The following is a 22126-nucleotide window of genomic DNA, read 5'->3' on the forward strand; positions in this document are numbered from 1 at the left end:
TGACATGTAAGCCTCATGTAGAAATTTCTCTATCCTCCCAAGCAAACCCACATCGACATCATTGCCTCCTACACCCATCGTAATACTTAACTCAAAAACTTTAGACTCCCTACTTTTCTTGCCATTGGACTTAGTAGACCTTCCCTTTGTCCTACACAAAGCTCAGCATGTGTTGTCAGGCAATCAAAGCTCACACTCTTAAAGCAAAGCACATCGAGTCACACTCAAACCACATCGACTCACACATCTCCTTCGAGCTTCTTCAATCACAACAACACAAAGCAACTATAGACGCGCTTGATAGATGCACAAAATAGCAGGCGTGTCTATTGGCGTTGCTTGAATAGAGAAATTATGGACGCGTCTAATAGCGTGTCTAATAGCTTGTCTATTTGCACGTGTATTAACACATCTATTTGTGCATCTACACTAAGAAAATACGGGCCCGTCTAACATTGTGTTTATCAGCACGTCTATTTGCACGTGTATTAGCGCGTTTACATTGGGAATTAGACGTACATTTAGACGTGTATTTAGATGCAAAACAGAGAATACAGAAAGTAGATTTTGGTGTACATCATTGCTTTCCAAACATTGCCCATGATTATCAAAGCACATAATTTTAACAAAAACATCAATGCTTTTTTGCAAGCCCACATATATAAGAATTAAGTGAGGTGAGGAGAATGAGACAATATGTAAAATAGTTTTGCCAATATCAATGATGGGCTACGGTTTAATCTCATCCTCAATGAGATCAACCCTTGCCAAACTATCTACTTCAAAATCCAAACAAGTGTTTAGATCTACAAATACATTCAAACCACTACTGCTTGTGCTACTCATGTGCTCATCAAAATTAGCATCACCAATGGTAGGTTCGTCCTCATGGGTAATGGCCTCAATATCTATATCTCCTATCTCATGATCATCCTCCTCTCTTGTATCACAGTCATCATCACGTCCATGGCCATGATCATCCTCCATATGCTCCATATTAGTAAATGTACTATACATCACTTTGGAACGTGGCATAATAGGTATGACATGACACCATCTATTATTATCCACCATTGGTTGATAGACAACTTGATTCAAACACAAATACAATCATGTTATTTTCCTTGCATCAAATATTTAAAAGCGAGTATTTTTATATGTGTGCACAATACCTATTCACATTGTTGCGGTAGTACTAGTGTGTCCTTCCTACTTTGCCAAAACTTTGTGGAGTCAATAGTTACAAAGCCACTTGCATGGCGTTTGATTGTTGCATTAGGGCCTCTTTCCACCACATCCTTAAACCACTTTACATCCAAAATATACACAAAGAAGCGTCGAAAGTCAAGCTTAATAATATCTTGGATTATGTCACAATAATCATCCATGGCTCCATTGGCTCCCTCAAAGCGTGTACCACAAAAATTCTGAAAGTCATGAGAGAGATACTCTCCACCATTGTCAGTCCGTGGCATTTAAGCGTTCTACCTGACTGATTCTCAACCAAGGCCAGCCATTTCTGAAATACCTGGAACACATCACTCTTCCGAGCTATAGCATAAGCCCACACTTTCCTAGTTGCATCATCCATGAATGTCACATAGTATTCAGCCCCGCCTAATGACCGTGTATGCATGGGACCACATACGTCTGAATGCACCAAATCAAGCTTTTCAAACTCTTTCTTTCCCCTTCTTTTATGGGCTTATTTAGTCGCTTCCCATAGAGACAGTGCTCACAAAATTCAAAATCAGAGAAACTCAAATGTGGTACATAACCCAAATGGTGCACTACACCAAGAAAAAATCAATTAAATAAGCAATCTAAATTATTGAAAGCTCCTAACTTATGCATAACATTCTATATACCGACCTTGCTCATGCATCCCCTAGCATACTCCCATTCTTCCATTGTGATATGCATCCCCTCATCTTTCTCTGATTTCTCCATTTCATCAAGTAGCCAATCCACGTGAATATCCTTTGGAAGTGCTCTTAGATACGAGTTAGATACTGAGGGTATGGCACACGAGATCCGTGGTGTGTATGAAAGAGGGCCCTTTCTTCTTGTCTTCTTACCTTTGCATCCTCTTATCTTGTCACCCATCTTTTCATCACATCACTATTGAGCACGCAATAGAGGTTGATACTATTATGCAACTCCCTGTCTATTACTTTGTTGCGTCCTTTCCCATGAGGCACAATAGAGGTCATCCTTAGGTCTTCATCATTTCTCCATAGTCGTGGGAGAGAGCTATCGACATCAACAAGAAACTTAGAAATATATACAAGTGACTCTTGTACCAACCAACCCTCGGCCATGCTACCTTCAGGTCTTGCATTTTGTCTCACGAAGCCCTTCAAGGTCTTCATGAAGTGCTCGAGAAAGAACAACCATCGTGCATGTATAGTACTGCATATAGCAATCTCATCCACCAAATGCACTATAAGATGTAGGTTGCTTTGAGAATAGAACATGGAAATGTCTCCTCCACTAAACAAACCACCTCCACTGACATAACTCGAGCATTCTCAAGCATGGTGGGATCTATTTCCTTTGGGCTCACATACCTAGAAAATGAAAAACTACACCATATTAGCAATATGTAGACCTTGAATGGAGCATTAATACCCATCATATTTTGTATCATGTAAAGTACCTCACAAGCTCGCCCATCTTATAAATACAATCTTTCACGTCCTTTGATGCACTACATGAAATGCTAGTAGGTAGTATGAACTGAACCCATGAGGAGGTGGTTGATTAGTTGCTTATAATTATTCACTCACAAATTTGAAAGGAAAAAGATATTATGCACATAAAATACTTACTTGGAGCATCTTGTGCCAATCATGAGATTTCAAGCCATATAATTGCTGTACACCTCTTTTCTTGCTCTTTGTAAAGGCTCCCTTCAAACACCTCATGCATCTAGTGGCAGTACGAATTGTAGTAATAGCGCGCTTCACTGCTACCATCTCTAGCTTTGATAACCTCCACGGTGCACGAGGTAAAAAAACATGCCCATTTGGTCTCTCTTGTGGCCAAGCTTCATGCATCCTCCATGTGGTACGTAGATCCTCCCTTATGCCTATGGAATCTTGTGTCCCATTCAAATGCTCCCAAATGGTAAATGCCACATTCTTGAAGATATGCATGGGATCAAGCAGGTGATTGATCTTGAGGTGGGACCAATATGGTAAACGATAAAAGATGGAGTATCTAAACAAAATAAAGTGTTAGCGGGCAATCTTTATTTCCAGCCAATATAGCACACATGCGTTACAAACCCTTACCAGCTCATGCCAAGTGGTGGAGTCATCGTGGAACCGTCCCAAATTCTCATCTAATCTCCTGCAGTGAGTGATTGTGGGAGGACTTCATTCCAAGGGGCAACATATCTAGGATGATGAGCTAGGAGAAATCGATGGTGATTCTCATAGATGACCTTATTCAATGTGTCTACCCATGAGGCAACTAGCGAAGGATCACAAACAGGACATGCATGGTAACCCAATGTAGTGAGACCTGAACAATAGACACAATTAAGAGTTGGAGGTGGGTTTAGGGTACCACATCCTTTGCCTATTCATAATTAGAAGTGCAATGCTTACCTGAACACTTGCCATAGCTTGGGAAGTCATGCATCATCCACATAAAGACTACTTTGCAGTTGAAGTCTCGTGACGAGGAAGGCCTGCTCACATCATGCACCTCAATACCTCTCCAAAGTATCTCTAGCTCATCAATCAAAGGCTTCAAATAAACATCGGGATTCTTGACTTTATGTTTCCCTGGAATTAGAAGGGATAGCATAACATGTCCTTTCTTAATAGCCATACAGAGTGGAAGATTATAATTCACCAATATCACTGGCCATACACTGTAAGAGGTGCTTTTGAGACCAAATGGGTTCACACCGTCCATACCCAATCCAAGTCTCAAGCTCCTAGGTTCTTCCTTGAAGCTTGGCCATGTGTCTTCAATATGCTTCCATGCAGGAGAGTCTGCGGGAGTTCTCCACTCTGCAATGGATTTGCACTTGAACATATATTGGATGCAAGGGATTATGGGAAAATGTTGCATAACCTTACGAGGCATGTCCAAAGTTTTGAGATCTGCTCTATATCTTGCCTCTCCACAAGTAGGGCACTCTCTTGCATCCTTATGTAGTCCACGAAACAAAACGCAATTGTTGACGCATGCATGGATGCGCTTGTAATCTAATCCTCCAAGAGAGGTCACACGTTGCCTTGCCATATCTCTTGAGGTCGGTAATTTATTCTCCCTTGGAAGCATTTTACACAATAGCTTGCACGTGAACTTGCACGTGAAGACCATAAATGAGGAAAAGCATTTGAGTAATTGACCCACTAACATAATTTGTGAAGATAGTGGGAGAGAAGGAAGGAGTCTCACTTGTGGCTTTTTCACATACATAATGGGGGAATACACACAAAGGTGGAGGCTGAAAACAGTTTTCCTCTTCTTAGTTGTGAAAGCCAAAAGAACTCTAGTACAAAGAAATAGAAGAACCCTATATGTGGGTCTCAAACCAAACTCAACCAACTAAGGTGGCATACTAACTGAGCCACGAACTAGAGTACATAAGGATAGCTATCATCCAGCTATTATTCATGGTGGGCGGTGTACCAACCACATCTACAGCTAACAAGTCGGTGACATAAATGCACAATGGTCACCCTGGCATATCACGAGTGGAGCTTGATATCTCAAAACTCCCCCTCGAGCTCAATCCCACACCAAGCGGGTCTCTGAACATGCGCAGTCTCTCTGTGCCCAATGCCTTTGTGAATATGTCAGCTACCTGATCCTCTGTGCTGATATAAACTAGATCAATAAGACCTAGTAAAACCTTCTCCCGCACATAGTGATAATGCACCTCAATGTGCTTTGTTCTAGCATGATAGACTGGGTTATTTGCCAAGTGTATACTGTTCATGTTGTCACAATAACTGGCCAATCTATAGACTGATGCATATCATAAAGTAGCTTTTGCAACCAAGATACCTCACATGCATTGCTGCACCCCTGTACTCAGCCTCTATGCTCAACAAGGCAATTGTAGGCTGTTTCTTGTTGCTCCAAGTGACTGCAGCACTCCCAAAAGAGAACACATATCCACTGGTAGATCATCTATCAGAAATATTAACAACCCAATCAGCATCAGTGTATCCATGCAACTGTATCTAAACCCCAGCCTCATAAAATAGTCCATACTGCAATGTGGACTTCACATACTTGAGTATGCCTCTAGCCGCAAATGCGGTTTCCTTGGAGGCTGCATAAACTAACTTACCAATCCAACAACATAGCTCAAATCTGGCCTGGTAATAGTCATATAAATCAAACTTCCTACTATGCGTCTGTACATAGTAGGGTCTTCTAGAAGCTCACCTGCATCTACACTCAAATTCACATTCTGCTCCAAAGGAACTAAAATAGGCTTACAACCTGTCATCCCATATTTAGATAGCATGTCCAATCCATATTGCCTCTGCAAGAGCTGTATCCCACTTGGTGATCTAATCACCTCAATGCCCAAGAAATAACGCAGCTCTCCCCAATCCTTTATCTCAAACTTTTGCTTCAATAGCATTTTCACATGAACGATATCTTCATCACTATCACCTGTGATGATCAAATCATCAACATAAATGACAAGTAGCATAATACCTTTCTCTACTTTTCTCACATAAAGTGAGAAATCTGCCTTGGAAATCTGAAAGCCAATAATGACAAGATATTGTCCTATCTTGTCAAACCATGCTCTAGGTGCTTGCTTCAACCCATACAAGGCTTTCTTCAACCTACAAACAAACTTAGGATGAACAGCATGAACATAACCTGGTGGCTGCTCCATAAAGACCTCTTCTTGCAAATCACCATGCAAGAAGGCATTCTTTACATCCATCTGATGTAAAGACCATCCCTTTGATGTAGCCATAGCAATGACTGCTCTTACGGTTGCCATCCTTGCAACTGGACTGAATGTTTCTTCATAATCAATGCCATATGTCTATGCATACCCCTTGACAACTAATCTTGCCTTGTATCTATTCACATAACCATCTGCATTGTGCTTCACCTTATAAACCCACTTACAACCAATTGCATTCTTGTCTTTAGGCAAAGGCCCCAATTCCCATGTAGCATTTGCTTCCAAGGCATCCATTTATTCATCCATGGCTTTCTCCCATTTTTCTTTTCCCATGGCTTGCTCAAAAGAAGTGGGTTCTGGTTTCTGTATCACTTTGATCATATAGGCATAGTGAATGGCTGTAAGTCCATCATATTTCAGCCTATCCATAGGATACCTAGCTCTGGTAGACCTGTGCAAAATAGGCTCACTTCTAGGTGCTCTCAAAACATCCTTGATCTTCCTTACTCCAGGTGTAACAACAAAAGGAATACCCAACTCATCATCAATGCTCTGTTCTGAGCCACTCGATTCACCATCCACATAAGAGTGACTTGCATTTAGATCAAACGTGGGCTGATCTACCTTCTCTTTTCCTTTTCGTGATACCTGCATACCACTATCTGCATTGCTTTGAGGAGATTCTTCTGATCTCAATCTACCTATCCATGGCGAAGTATGTGAACCACTGCTAGAGGACACTGCAGGTCCACTAATATTTTATGATTGCTTCTGTGAATTCTATGCAGCATTACCATTTTGTGCATCTACATCATCAATCACATTTATTGGTTTATACCAACTGCTCATCTCATCAAAAACAAAATCTCTGCTCATTGTAAACTTACGAGTAGAAGGGTCATAGCATCTATACCCTTTCTGCTACAAAGAATAACCAATAAAGATGCACTTCTTAGCTTTTGGATCCAACTTGGACCTCAAGTCATCTGGCACATGGACATAGGCAAGGTAACCAAAAATTTTCAAATGAGAAATATCTGGTTTCCTACCAGTATACATCTCCTCTGGCGTTATGCCATGTATTGTTGCAGTGGGATTCATGTTCATTATGTAAACTATTGTAGCAACTGCTTCACCCCAATAATAATCTGGTAGGTCTTTTTCATTTAGCATGGCCCGAGATACGTCTCCAATATGCCTGTTTTTCCTTTCTCTGCAAGTCCATTTTGTTGTGGGGTATGATTGCATGAATATTGCTTCTTTATGCCATGCTCATGTAGGAACCTTGCAAACTCATTTGAGAGGTACTCTTCCCCTCCATTTGACCTTAGGCATTTTATTTGTAGGCCTGTTTCTTTTTCAACCATAGCTTTCAAAGCTTTGAAATGCCCAAACACTTCACTTTTCTTTTTCATAAAATACACCCAAACTTTTCGTTATTTTTCATATCCTCAACAAAGTATCCATGAGGATTAAATCTGACCTGCAAGCCTTGCTCAACCATTTGACCAACAGAAACCAGGTTCTTGGTGATATTCGGGACATGAAATACATCAGACAGGTATTTCTTTTTCCCATCTTGTATAGACAAAGGAATTTTACCAATCTGCACAATAGGATGTGCAGTATCGTCACCAGTCTCTACAAATCCTAAACTATCCATTTTCCTTGCATCCTGCATCCACTCTGCATGACCTGTCATGTGGTTTGATGCACCTGAGTCAACATACCACACATCATTGCTTTCTTCATAGAATTGGTCATGTACTGCACCATAAATAGATGCTCATTTCTGTCATCATCACCCTGTCTACTAGAAGATGCATAATTCCCTTACTTCAATTTTCCATTCATGAAGTCATTCTGCTTTTTATAGCAGTCTTTAGCCATATGACCCATTTTACCACAGTAGTAGCATTCAACATTGCTGTTTGCATTTTGGCCTCTCTGCCATCCACCACGACCTCTTTGGCTCCCCTTGCCTCTAGAGTTACCATGTCCTTCTCCATAGGACTGGTTTTCTTGAGTTTGCTACATATTTTGATTTCTACCACGGCCTCTAGATCAGCCTACTCTACCTCTGCCTCTACCTCTTCCAGGATTTGAGTAGAAGACAGTTTCTTTTGAAGTTCCTCCTAAAGAAGATGCACCACCATTTCTTTGCTCTCCAGAAATTAGAAGAGCAAACAACTCTGAAATTTTTCACGGACGGCAACGGATGTCCGAAACTGTGCATAATCCTTTCCGAGACCATTCAGCCGATTGTAGGACACGTTGAAAAATTGAAGACTGGTGAGCTGGACGAATGAGCTAGGTAGGCTACCAGATAGCTTGTTCACAGAAATATCCAGGGATATTAAGGTAAGATTTGCCAAAAAATTACCCATGTCTGCAGTGATGAGGTTGGACAGGGATCCGAAAGAGGCAGGAATGGACCCCGAAATGCGATTGAACGCAACGTGGAAATATTGCAGACTAGACATTCCTCCTATGGATTGCGGAAGAGGACCCGTGATGCTGCAATCCCGGATGTCGAAATTCTGTAATTTGGAGAGGCTACCAAATGACTGGGCAATAGAACCCGTAAGCCGTGCATTGCTAGAAAGGACGAGCTCCGTGAGGCTGGAGAGGGAACCGAGAGATGCTGGCAGTACACCGCTCAACTCGTTGTCGTTAAGTTGCAACACTTGCAATTTGGTGAGGTTTCCAAGAGAAGGTGGAATCGATTCGGATAAGGCACAATCATTGATAAGCATTTGCTGCAGACTCGACAAATGACCAAAAGATACAGGGATACTACCGTTTAGCTTCGTAAAAGACATATCCAATGTTAAGAGATCGGAAAGGAAGCTCAAGGCGGAGGGAATAGAGCCAGATATGCCACTGCTTCTGAGATTAAGATGCCTGAGGTTTTTGAGTTTGCCGAAGGAAGCGGGAATGCTGCCGGTGAGCGATGTCATTTCCAAATACTGGATCTTGTGCATGTTGATGAGGTTGCCCAAGGAAGAAGGAATTGATCCTTGGAGCGGGAGATATGAGAGACGGATCTCCCGCAAGCTGGTGATGTCGCCGAGGAAGGAGGGGATGGGACCGGAGAACTGATTGTTATCGAGCTGCAAGAGCTCGAGCTTCGTGAGCCTCGTAAGGAAGCGGGGAATGGTTCCATTAAATTCGTTTCCGGAGAGGATAAGATGCTTGAGGTTGGAGAGATTGGCAAGAGAGGAAGGGAAAGGACCGCCGATGAAGATAAGGTCGGATAGGTCGAGGATCTGGAAATGTGAGAGACTGCCGATGGAAGGAGAAAGGATGCCAGTCATGGAGTCTGGCCAGAAGGGGGAGCCAATGTGGGAGGTGAGGTTGAGGCTAATGACATTGCCAGGCAGTCTGAGGATCGCAGGAAACTCCCTGCCAGCCGGAGCAGCAATCGGAAGTATTCCAAGTAGCCAAGCGACCGGATTGGTCGGAGGTTATGCCGGCCTTGAAGCCAAGAAGCGCGTTTCGGTCTTGTGAGGAGCATGTAGGAGCAGCTGCTGCTGATGAGAGGAAGATGGCTGCTGCCGCTGCTGCCGCTACTGATGTTCGTTGGGACGATTTGTGGGAGGGAAGTTGCTGCCTGTGGATCTCCATACGTACTATCTTTCTTCAATCTCACGCACTAGTCTCTGTCTCTCGCGCGCGATCCTGACGACGGAATCAGACGGATATACAACGCAACGCAAGGCGACTTAATAATGCAATGCAAATTACAAAGCAAATTACAAAGCTGCCGAAGTTGTTTCTAGAAGAGCTGGTGGGTTGGATCTGCTGATTAGGAGGGACAGCTGGTACTGCTGTTAGTGGCAAAAAGTAGGATAATGAAGGACCGTTTCTCAGGCAACAACTGAACTGATAGCAAGACTTTCTACGCAAAAACGAAAACGCGATGCAACAAACTGATAGCAAAACGCTGCTTTTTACCGGAAACCTCCGGCAACGGACTGATAGCAAGACGCAACTTATAATAAGCAAAATGCAAATGCAAATGCGATTCCAGCGTGAGGAGGGACGTGAGTGAGGCTATATACTAGGAACACGATTGTCTCCCCTCTCGAATTGAAGCTTGATAGAAACCAGGAAATTGAAGTGTGCAAGGCAGGTGCTACTATGGCAACAGGACTTGCTTTCCTCGTGAGCCATGGGCGTTTCATACATACGAGATCAAAGTGGGCATCTATACATATATGCGAAAGACTCACTTTGGTGGCACCGATAATATAAATGGTGATGAGTCATGACTGTTGAATCGAACGCATGATGGCAAAGTTGAGGTGGCACGGCCGCTTTGGATAAGCACAAGGGATTCCTGAGGGGGTCCGTGGATGATTTCACCATCTTTCGTGTTCAAGAATCACGAGTAGCTTGACCCGTCTACGACAGGTTGGAGACCCGCTCTGTTGGGTCTTAAGGTGGGATCTTTAATTTCAAAAGAGAAATTTTGAAGTTTAATGACCCCTTCCAACATTGGAACCGCTTGGCTTGGCTCACTCAATGTAGGATTACTCCTTAGGGTATTGGTGTAATTTTGTCCACGAGCTTTCCTAAAACCCCCTCTCTGCTTTCATACATAAAATTTTGCATGCATAATGCTTTGTATGCCAATGTACTGCTAGATTGCAACACAATCAATTTTGGTTTATGGGATACATTAGTTTGAGTGTAAATAAATAAAATTCATGGATTTGTTTGAATTAAACATGTTTGTATGCATATCCCCTCTCTGCTTTCATACATGGAATTTTGCAAGATTATGTGCGTAATGCATTGTATGCCAATGTAGTGCTAAATTGCAACACAATCAATTTTGGTTTATGGGATGCATTCGTTTGAGTGTAAATAAATAAAATTCATGAATTTGTTTGAATTAAACATGTTTGTATGCATATCCCCTCTCTGCTCTCATACATGGAACTTTGCAAGATTACGTGTGTAATGCATTGTATGCCAATGTAGTGCTAGATTGAAACACAATCATCAATCTTGGTTTATGGAATACATTAGTTTGAGTATAAATAAATAAAATTCATGAATTTATTTGAATTAAACATGTTTGTATGCATATCCCCTCTCTACTTTCATATATGAAATTTTGCAAGATTACATGCACAATGCATTGTATGCCAATGTAGTGCTAGATTGCAACACAATCAATCTTGGTTTATGGGATACATTAGTTTGAGTATAAATAAATATTCGAATTAAATGTGCTTGAGTATAAATAAATAGAATTTATGAATTTGTTTGAGTATAAACGTATATGTGCATGCTTCAATAAACACAACAAAAGAAGATTTACTTAAAAATAGCATACCTAACAAAATATATGCTCTATAAAAGAGTACTAAAAAATCTGACAAATTCATATATCTAGATATAGAGTGTCTATATCAGCTACCCTTAGAAAATAGACTACGTTTGTGTCCCACCCCACGCACCACCACACACGTGCAGCATCGACCTATGCAAGGAAAAAAGATCATTTAAGAATTATAATCATTAAATCAAGGAAAATTTAGAACTGTCTTAATAATACTCAACACATTGATTAGAATGCTTATGCTGATGCACATGAGTCTGGATGTGGTACATAAATGCATATATAAAGTCTCCATTTGCCCCTTAATAAAATGCATATGTTCCCATCGGCTCGAGGTACCCAATGAAGTGCACATAGATGGACTGGGGTCGACTATTATTCCCAACAAGATGCTAAGAATTCATAGCAAAATATCCAAAATTGAGACGTTCCACCCCATCATACGCTGGACCGAGGAGATTCATTGCAAAAGTTAAGTCATGAACCACCCTAAAGGAAAATAATATCATGTTTATTCGCTTACATATGTATCCTAAGTAGCTTTCACCTATATGAAAAAAAAAAACAAAAAAATATATAGGTTATCTACACAACAAAGCTCTCCAACTCCAAGATGTCAACCAATAGCTAAGCGTGCACCCTAGCTCTCCAACCATTGGGATCTGTATATTCCTAAAGGTAAATGACTATACTATTAAATAAGTCAACTTAGCAACTCACTACTACACAATTATGTACCTGCTACCTGTGCAATTATCTCGGTTGTGAATGTAAATGACGTTGCCATCCTATCATATCATATTACAATAACAATACATATCATATTAGAGTAGCAATAGATGTGTCAACCTATATATAGAGAAGAAATTAAAGGCTTGACCAAGCCACAAATTAAAAAGAACATTAGTTATAGTACATTTGATCATCCATAATTTGAGAAAAAAATAACAATGTGTGAACCCATAAAACTCAAAAAAATCATACATTGTCAAAATTCTAGAGACGACATTGTTTGAATGGAATATGGAATGAGCTCATGAAAATTATACAAAAATAGTCATCATCGATTTTTAATCCACACTTCAAAGGCTTACAATTGATAGACCTTTGATCGCCTAAAAGAACACAATGATACAAAAAAGACTGTGAAAATTTGTCACCCAACAAAGTCTGAAGAGGCTTTCAAAGAGCACTGGCATACTACTAGGTTCTTCTTGATGCCGATTGTAAAACCTCTTTGCACTGATATACTGCTAGGTCCTTCTTGATGCCAATTGTAAAACCTCTTTGTATACAACATTTGTGGTACAACCCATTTCAACATCCTCATCACTAACCCAATGCACACTCTCTGGAAGGAATACTTTGATTGCATTTGATGATCAGACATGTGAAAAAGCCACGTATAATTGCCCATGACTAAACAGCGGTGTCACCAAGTATAAGCCTAGGATAGACATTGTTTGGCCCTGTGCCTTGTTTATCGTCATGCCAAATGCTAGTCGAATAGGAAATTGCCGCCTTCTCATATCGAATGGAAGTTTCAAGTTACTGGGAATGAAAGTTACTCTTGGAATGAACATCCTATCTCCAGCATTGGTACCAATGATAATCTCAACTTCCAATACCTTCATATGGAACTCTTTGTAGATCAGCCGAGTCCCATTGCATAATCCTTGTCGAGGATTTAGATTGTGCAACAAAATGAGGGGAGCATTTGTTTAGAAACTAGCCGATGAGGTGGGTATCCACCACCAAGATCGAGCATGTTAAGATACTCCACTACATACAAAAAAGAATCTCCACATGAGCTCTCTACTGAGTCTGCACTTAGATACTAATAAAAAATGCAAAAATAACCTATAACTTCCTATTGTCATTTCGTATAATGAATCTTTCACCTTTTCGCTTAAGATTTGCATCCATGTCTTGTTGCATCCATGAAACATATGTAGGTGTAAATGCTTTATGGGTGTGAGTGCATGCACATGAGTGCATAATTGCATGCATATATGTGTAAATTCATGCAAAGATATGTATGGAAAGACTCAATGCCATGTATGTAAACGTAACCTAAATATGGTGAGACATTCTTGTAACATAAATTCTAGTAAAGATTGGGAACTAAGATGAATAGCATAAGGGTGTGACTACATGCACATGAGTGATATATGTAGGTTAGTTGTGTGTATGTATGTATCTACGTGCGTGACATATGCTAATATCATAATTAAATATGTACTAAAAAAGAGAGCACATTAAATAAATGTATCTGAAGGACCTGGGATCATTGAAGGTTACTCACATATATTTCACTCATCGAATTTTCTTCCTTACGTTCCATGACATAAGCAATTGCATAAGTAAGACCTCTACTCATAGCGTATTATGTTACAAAGATTTGGGTTACAACCTTGTAAATGGGCCATCCTCCAAAAGATAACCAGAGAAAACATAGTATGCATCAAATTGCATACATTGCATGCTCCTTCTACATTATTTGACAAGATTGTGAGCACATAAAATGGACTTAGATTCAACCTAAAGAGGAGGGTGACACCTTCTTGTAACATATATGCAAGTAAAATACAAATATTGCGAAGTGAGAGAGAGATAGAGAGAGAGAGAGAGAGAGACTCTAATACACTTTAAATAAGTGTCTCACTCACATATAAGTAATGATGCGTGCCAAATTAATTCAACTAATAGAAATACTCTTGCATGCTAAATGGAATGCTTGACAATGAAAAAGGCAAAAGGGACCTATAACTTCCCATTGTAATTTCGTAGGATGAAGCTTTCACCTTTTCGCTTAAGATTTGCATCCATGGCTTGATGCATCCATTAAACATATGTAGGTGTAAATGCTTTGTGGGTGTGAGTGCATGCACACATTAGGAAAAAAGAGAGCTCATTTTGGGGCCTTGTAAGAAATTCACTATTTTCTCTTTTCTCTCTCTACAAAAGCAAGAAAATATGGATACTTGCGTGAGAAATGTCAGTGTGAAAAGGAATAAATATATTCTTTCACATGCTTTACATTCAATGTTCATATAAGAGCAACACTTTTCTGTGCAGAATTTGGTGATTCTGACATCGCAGACGCGTCCGGAACGGTGCCAGATCGCGTTTTGCTGCAAATCCCACTTTTCGGCCTTCTTTGGCCGTTTCCGGGCCTCCGGATGTCCGATTCCAGCGTTTCTAGTGCCGTTTTTGGGGTTTTGGGCCGTTCCGGACGCGTGTGCGATGTCAGAATCACCAAATTCTGCACAAAAAATAAATTTTTAAAAGATTCAAATTAGATTACCTTATTAATGTGACATGCTTCTACGAACATATAGTACTATTTCTTTTTCTTATTTTCATCTTCTTTTGTTGAATTTTCAACGTTACGTTGGCCCACTCCTGATTGGTTGAGAGCCTATTTTCTCTCTCTTCTAAAAGGCCCCAAAATGAGCTCCCTTTTCCCCTAGAGTGTATAATTGCATGCATATATGTGTAAATTCATGCAAACATGTGTATGAAAAGACTCAATGCCATGTATGTAGATGCAACCTAAAGAGTATGGTGAGACATTCTTGTAATATATTCTAGTAAAATGCAAAGATTGGGAACTATGATGAACAGTGTAAGGGTGTGACTACATGCACATGAGCGATATATGTAGGTAAGTTGTGTGTATGTATGTATCTACGTGCATGACATATGCTAATATCATAATTAAATATGTACTAGAAAAGAGAGCACATTAAATAAATGTATCTGAAGGACCTAGGATCATTCAAGGTTACTCACTTATATTCATATATTAAGTGCCTCATCAAACTTTCTTCCTTACCTTCCATGACATAAGAAATTGCATAACTAAGACCTCTACTCATAGAGTACTATGTTACAAAGATTTAGGTTATGGCCTCCTCCAAAAGATAACCAGAGAAAACATAGTATGCATCAAATTGCATACATTGCATGCTCCTAAAATGGACTTAGATGCAAGCTAAAGAGGAGAGTGACACCTTCTTGTAACATATAAGCAAGTAAAATACAAATATTGGAAAGTGAGAGAGAGAGAGAGAGAGAGAGACTCTAACACACACAACAAGACACAGCACCTACAAACGTGCACACAGACGCATTTACTCAACTAAAAAAAAAACTTATGGGCACGTCTATTTGCACATCTAGAGACCCACGTCTAAAGGCGCGTCTATATAGCAGACAGGTGCACCTATAGATGTGCATATAGATGTGTAAATAGACGCTCTACTAGAAATTTTAAAAAACAGACAGATGCATCCATAAATGCGTTTATAGATGCATCTGTAGACGTGCAAATAGACGCCCCTCAAACAGACAAACACATATATAGACGCGTTTATAGATGCCCTGATAGACACGCTACATAATATTTTTTAAATTTTGTGTGCTTGAACAGAATGTTGTGTATGCTATGTAGTTATAGAAATATATCCTATTTCCACATTGTGTAATTCAATTCTTACAGCCAACCGCATTTTAATTAGCACTCTTGCAAGCACATCTATAGCCAACAATTACAATTTGAAATAAAACATTACAACTCCAAAACGTTTAGTTAATAAGGCATTAATTGATAGAACATTGTACAAGAAAATTGAAAGCCAAAAAAATAAAAAGAGTGTATATTAATTCATAGCTCAAAAAGTTCTTGTATGTACATATAGCATGAAGCTAAGCCACGTCCTGTAGCTTCAAGTACCAAAAATAAGAGGAGTGTATATACAAGAGGCACGAAGCCAAGCCAATGGCTTTAAGTATAAAAAAGAGTAGCTAGCACTACTTCTACGACTAATCTAAGTTCTCCATGTCCTCGCTCCCTTCTATGCTTCCTTCTGCACTCCCTTCTTCGCCTCCTTCTTCCTTGTCTTCTTCCTCATCTTCTTGTATGTGGTACTATACATGCACGATGGTTGTTCTGCCTTGAGCGCTTCATGAAGACCTTGAAGGGTTTCGTGAGACAAAATGCAAGATCTGAAGGTAGCATGGCCGAGGGTTGGTTGGTACAAGAGTCACTTGTATATATTTCTGAGTTTCTTGTTGATGTGAATAGCTCTCTCCCATGACTATGGAGAAATGATGAAGACCTAAGGATGACCTCTATTATGCCTCAAGGGAAAGGATGCAACAAAGTAATAGACACGGAGTTGATTAATAATATCAACCTCTATTGCGTGCTTGATAGTGATGTGATGAAAAGATGGGTGACAAGATACGAGGATGCAAAGGCAAGAAGACAAGAAGAAAGGGCCCTCTTTCGTACACACCATCGATCTCGTGTGCCATACCCTTAGTATCTAAGAGCACTTCAAAAGGATATTCATGTGGATTGGCTACTTGACAAAATGGAGAAAGTAGAGAAAGATGAGGGGATGCATATCACAATGGAAGAATGGGAGTATGCTAGGGGATGCATGAGCAAGGTCGGTATATAGAATGTTATGCATAAGTTAGGAGCTTTCAATAATTTAGATTGCTTATTTAATTTATTTTGTCTTGGTGTAGTGCACTATGTTCAATGCTATATGGTGTGAGGGCAAGCATTTTCAAACACAACGGATTGATGATAAGAAAAATTGTTGGCTCTTTCCTACTGCTTTCGTAGGAGGAGCTGGGTTCTCTCAGTATGTAGGGTTCTGAGGCTTTTTGTCACCTGTAGATATGTTGGGGTTGTCATTGTAGTATATTTGTAGCTTAGGACCTCGAGTTGTGTTTCGGTGAGAGACGTAGGCTTAAATGTGGTAAGAAAACAAAGTGCATGCATGTGTAAAAGGAACGTGTATCATCATGATTGAGGTAATGAAGGCTTTCACCTTCATTCGGGGTTGTAGGGTTTAGAAGGAGTTCGGGGTTAGAAGGAGTTCCAGGCTCGTTGCAGGGCTTAGAAGGAGGTTCTAGGGTTTAGGAGTCAGGGTTAGAAGGAGGATCCAAGGTTCAGAAGGAGGTTCTAGGGTTAGAAGGAGGTTTCAGGATTTAGAAGGAGTTCTAGGGTTTAGAAGGAGGTTCCAGGGTTGAAGGAGATTCCAAGGTTTAGAAGGAGTTCTAGGGTTTAGAAGGAGGTTCTAGGGTTTAGAAGGAGTCTAGGGTTAGAAGGAGGCTCCAAGGTTTAGAAGGAGTCAGGGTTACAAGGAGGATCCAAGGTTCAGAAGGAGGTTCCAAGGTTAGAAGGAGGTTCCAGGATTTAGAAGGAGTTTCAAGGTTTAGAAGGAGGTTCTAGGGTTTAGAAGGAGGTTCCAGGGTCTAGAAGGAGTTCCAAGGTTTAGAAGGAGGTTCCAAGGTTTACAAGGAGTCCAAGGGTAGAAGGAGGTTCCAAGGTTCAGGGTAGAGTACATGGTGGAGAACTCATCTCCCTCATAGATCATAGAGTTTTAAGGGTTGAGGAACAAAGGGATTAGGGGGAGCATAGGAGTGGGAGAGGAAGAAGTTGTAAGAGCATGGGGGAAAGAAGAGAGAGGAGGGAGGAGGAGGAGGGAGGAGGAGGAGAGAGGAGGAGGAGGAGGAGGAGGAGGGAGGAGGAGAGGGAGAGGGTGGGTTGCAAGGTTGGAGGAGAGGGGAGGAGTTGCAAGGTTAGGACATGCTTTTGGACGTGGAGTGCAAGGAAGCATGGACACTTGAGACAAATGCTTGGAATACCAAAGTAGACTCAAGACAATGCCCCAAAGAGTGTGGGCTTCATTCCATTATGGGGTATTTATACAAGTTGGAGAGCTTCTCTCTCTGTATGTAGGAATTGTAACACAAAGTTGTATCACAAAAAGTTGAAGTCGTATGTAGAAGTTGTAATATAAAGTTGTATCACAAAGTTGTAACACAAAGTTGTGTCACAAAGTTGTAGCACAAAGTTGTAACACATTCTCTTTCTACATGTAGAAGTTGTAACACATTCTCTTTCTACATGTAGAAGTCGTATGTAGAAGATGTAACACAAAGTTGTATCACAAAGTTGTAACACAAAGCTGTATCACATTCTCTTTCTACATAAGTTCATGTTGGCACAGAGTCAACATACTCCCGGATCCATTTTATTACCCCTCCTTGGGTTATTTGATTTCAGAGTTGGGATGCCATGTGCGTAATCTAGTGGCTCTTTAGCTTGTGGCATGTGAGTTGTTCCTGCAGGAGCTGTTTAGCTTGTGGCATGTAGTCTATAGTCAAGAAGCTTAGCTCCTCTTAAGGAGGAGTAGAAGGCTAAGAATTTTAAAGGGGATCTCATTGCTGAGGTTGCAGACTCTGCCATCGAATCTTCTTAGGAAGAGGTTTAGCGGGGGTCTCGTTGTTGAGGCTGGCATTTCTTGCTATCTTGCATACATGTTGGATGCGATTGCACCCGTATCATTGAGCTTGTAGATAATTAGTATGCAAGTTTGATATTTTTGCATATAGGAGATGACTGTGATGTTTGGCGAGGGTCTCATTGCGGAGGCTACAGGCTCTTTTGCCAATTCATCTTGAGTTTTGGCATAGCTTCTTGTACTACTTGTGAATTCATTGCATGCTTTGAGAGTATGGAATGAAAGTGTGTGATACTATTATTGATGCAATCTATTATGTGCCTATGCAAAATCGTGTGAGTGCATGTGATGTGTCTAACTATATGGTTATTTGTGAGATTTAATAGGGAAACTAAGACTCAATCGTCCCTAATACGAAATTGATTAGGTCTTCCTACATGTGCGAAAACGTGCATATGCCAGTGAGGGTGCATGTAACAATCTAGTGGAAATTATATGTGCAAAAATGTGCATATGCTAGTGAGTGCTTGTGATACAATCTAATCCTAACTAAGGAAGACTTAGTTTCCCAAATCTTCATTTTTTTCAGGGATGGCTTGCGTGTTGATGTAGTAGCACTTCAATCGGTGGCTCCTGTTTACTATTGTGTTGAATTGGACTCCATCCAATGTTTCTAGCAGCACAGCTCCGATGGGATTCATCTTTCGTACTTGGTATGGTCCTTGAACTAGATACTTTAGTTTCCCCTTGTGTACTTTGGCATTGTATAACAAGACTAAGTCTCCTTCCTTGGTGTCTTTAGCTTTTAGATTTCTACCAAACCATGCCTTTCTTCTACGTTTTTCTATTGTCATGGCATGGTAGGTGACTAGTCTTGTCTCTGTATACTTTTCCAATTGATAGAGCCTTTCTTTCAAGGATTCGTGGTCTCCCATGCATTCTTGTACTGCGATGTGTAGACTTAGTATTACAAATTTAAGTGGGACCACAACTTCAAGGCCATACACCAATTGAAAAGGTGTGTTCCTTGTAGTGACCTTGCATTCAGTTTCTCTGCCCAATCAGAATGATGTGGTTCTACTACCTTAGTGAAGATAATGCATATTATTTTGCTGGTGGATTTTGCCAATCCATTCCCTTGGGGTTACTAGGGTGTGCTTTTTCTATGGATTACCATGAAGCCAGACAAGAGTTCTTGGATTACCTCATTGATAATATGTGTGCCTTTATCTGACACAATTTCAATGGGACATCCGAATCGCGTGATCAAATTTTTGTATAAGAATCTTGTTGTGCTTCTGGCATCTGTCTTTCTGACTGCTTTAGCTTCAGCCCATTTTGTAAAGTAATCACTGGCCACAATGATGTAGAGTGCCTGTGTTCCTTTTGCTGCTAGATGTATGGGACCCACATAGTCAATCCCCCATTTTTCAAATGGTTTTTGTGCAACAATTGGTGTTAGGGGATTGATGTCTTTGTGTTGTGGTTTAATAGTCCATTGGCATACATCACAGCCTTTTACATATTCATAGGCATCTGCCCACAGTGTTGGCCACAAGTAGCCTGTGAGGAGAACTTTTCTTGTTGTGGCTTCCCCTTGGAAATGTCCTCCTGCAATGCCTTCATGGACTTCACTCAGGATTTGCATGATCTCATGAGGCATTACACATTGTCTTAATATCTGGTCCTTGCCCATCTTATACAGTTGTCCTGCAATGAGTTGATATGGTGCAGCCTTTAGAATCAATTTTCTGGCATCTACTGCTTTCAATTCAGGGGGTGGTCTTCCTACCATCAAGTACTCAATGATATCTCCACACCACTCTGGAATAGCATCTATTTGAAATACTGTGGCATCTGGTAAATCATCTTCTACTGCAGTGGCTTCTTCTCTTGACTTGACCCGAGACATGTGATCGGCAATGTAGTGTTGGGCACCTTTGCGGACCACGATTTTGAAGTTGAATTATTGAAGCAAGAGGAGCCATCTGGATATTCTTCCTATTGTACACGTACAATTCACAAGATAAAGCAATGCTTGATGGTCACTGTAGAAGACAAAATCATTTGCCAATAGATAGTGTCGAAATTTCTTTACACTATACACCATTGCTAGGGCTTCTCTTTCTATGGTTGTATAGTTGATCTCTACATCATTGATTTGTCAACTGGCAAAGTAGAAGGGGTAGTCTTTCTTATGTTCACCAGGTTGACAAAGCACACTGCCAATTGCATACTTGGATCCATCAATATGAACATGAAAATCAATATCTCCATTGGGAGATATAAGGATGGGTGCTGTGATTAGGCACCACTTTAAAAGCTCAAAGGCTTGGTCGCACTCTTCGGTCCATAAGAACTCCACTAATAATTTGTAAAGTGGTCTAGCTATCATGACATACCACAATATAAATATTCTATAATAGCCGGCATGTCCCATAAAGACCTGTACACCTTTGTAATTTGTAGGAGGAGGCAATTCCATGATGATTTTGATTTTGTCCATGTCAGTTGCAATCCCATGTTGAGAGATGATGTGTCCCAAAACAACTCCGTGGGTGACCATGAACTAGCATTTTGTTGGATATAGGGAGATGCCATACTCCTTGCATTTGATTAGTGCTTCTTCAAGACATTTGAAGTGGTCCTATTTGTTTGAATGGATGCACAAATCATCCAAGAACACCTGTAAAAACTTATTCAAAAATGACTTGAAAGCTATGAACATGACTCACTGGAATGTGGCTGGGGCATTACAAAGGCCTAATGGCATGACTCTATATGCAAAAATACCCCATTCTGTAGCAAATTCTATTTTTGATTGGTCTTGAGGAGCAGTTTGCTCTTGGTTATAGCCACTGAAGCCATCCAAGAAGCTATATATTTCGGCGGATCCTGCCACTTTTTCCAACATTGTTTCTGTTAAGGGTAGGGGATAAAGATCCCTAACTGTGGTGGCATTCACATTTTTTAAGTTTATGCATATTCTGAGCTTCTTGTTGCATTTAGGCACAATGACAATGGGTGAAACCCAATCAGTGTGCTCTATCTCGTAGATGAATCTGACATCTAGTAGTTTTTCCAACTCGTCATAAACCATGGTGCCATATTTAGGATTTGTGTGATAAGGTCCACATACTTTAGGGTGAGCACCTTCCCTTATAGGTATCATGTGTACTGCCACTTCAGGTGAAATTCCTTTCATCTCTTTGTATGACCATGCTAGGCAGTCACGGTATTCCATTAGAAGTTCTTTGAGTTTGGTTTCATCTTCTTGATGAAGTTGTTTCCCAATGAAAACCAATTTTTTTTCCTCCCCTTCAAGGGCGAGATTTATTGTGCATGTTTTTGCCGATCCCTCATAGATTGGAGTTTCTCCAATGCTATCAGTTTCTTGAACTTCAGATTCTCTGAGTGGTCTTGGCATTACTATTGGCACACTGCCACTTATATAGTTCTTGAAGTATTCCAGCACTTCTCGAAGATCAACCTCTGATGGGGTTGAACTAGCCTGACATGTGTCATGTGTACTAGGTGGCATAGTTGCATTTATTAATTTGTTAGGCTCTCCTTTTCTTTCTGAAGTCTCTTGATCGAGCTTCA

Source organism: Dipteris shenzhenensis, chromosome 18, assembly GCF_047967505.1.
Source record: "Dipteris shenzhenensis isolate YYH24624 ecotype China chromosome 18, Dip_SZ_1.0, whole genome shotgun sequence".
Lineage (NCBI taxonomy): Eukaryota > Viridiplantae > Streptophyta > Polypodiopsida > Gleicheniales > Dipteridaceae > Dipteris > Dipteris shenzhenensis.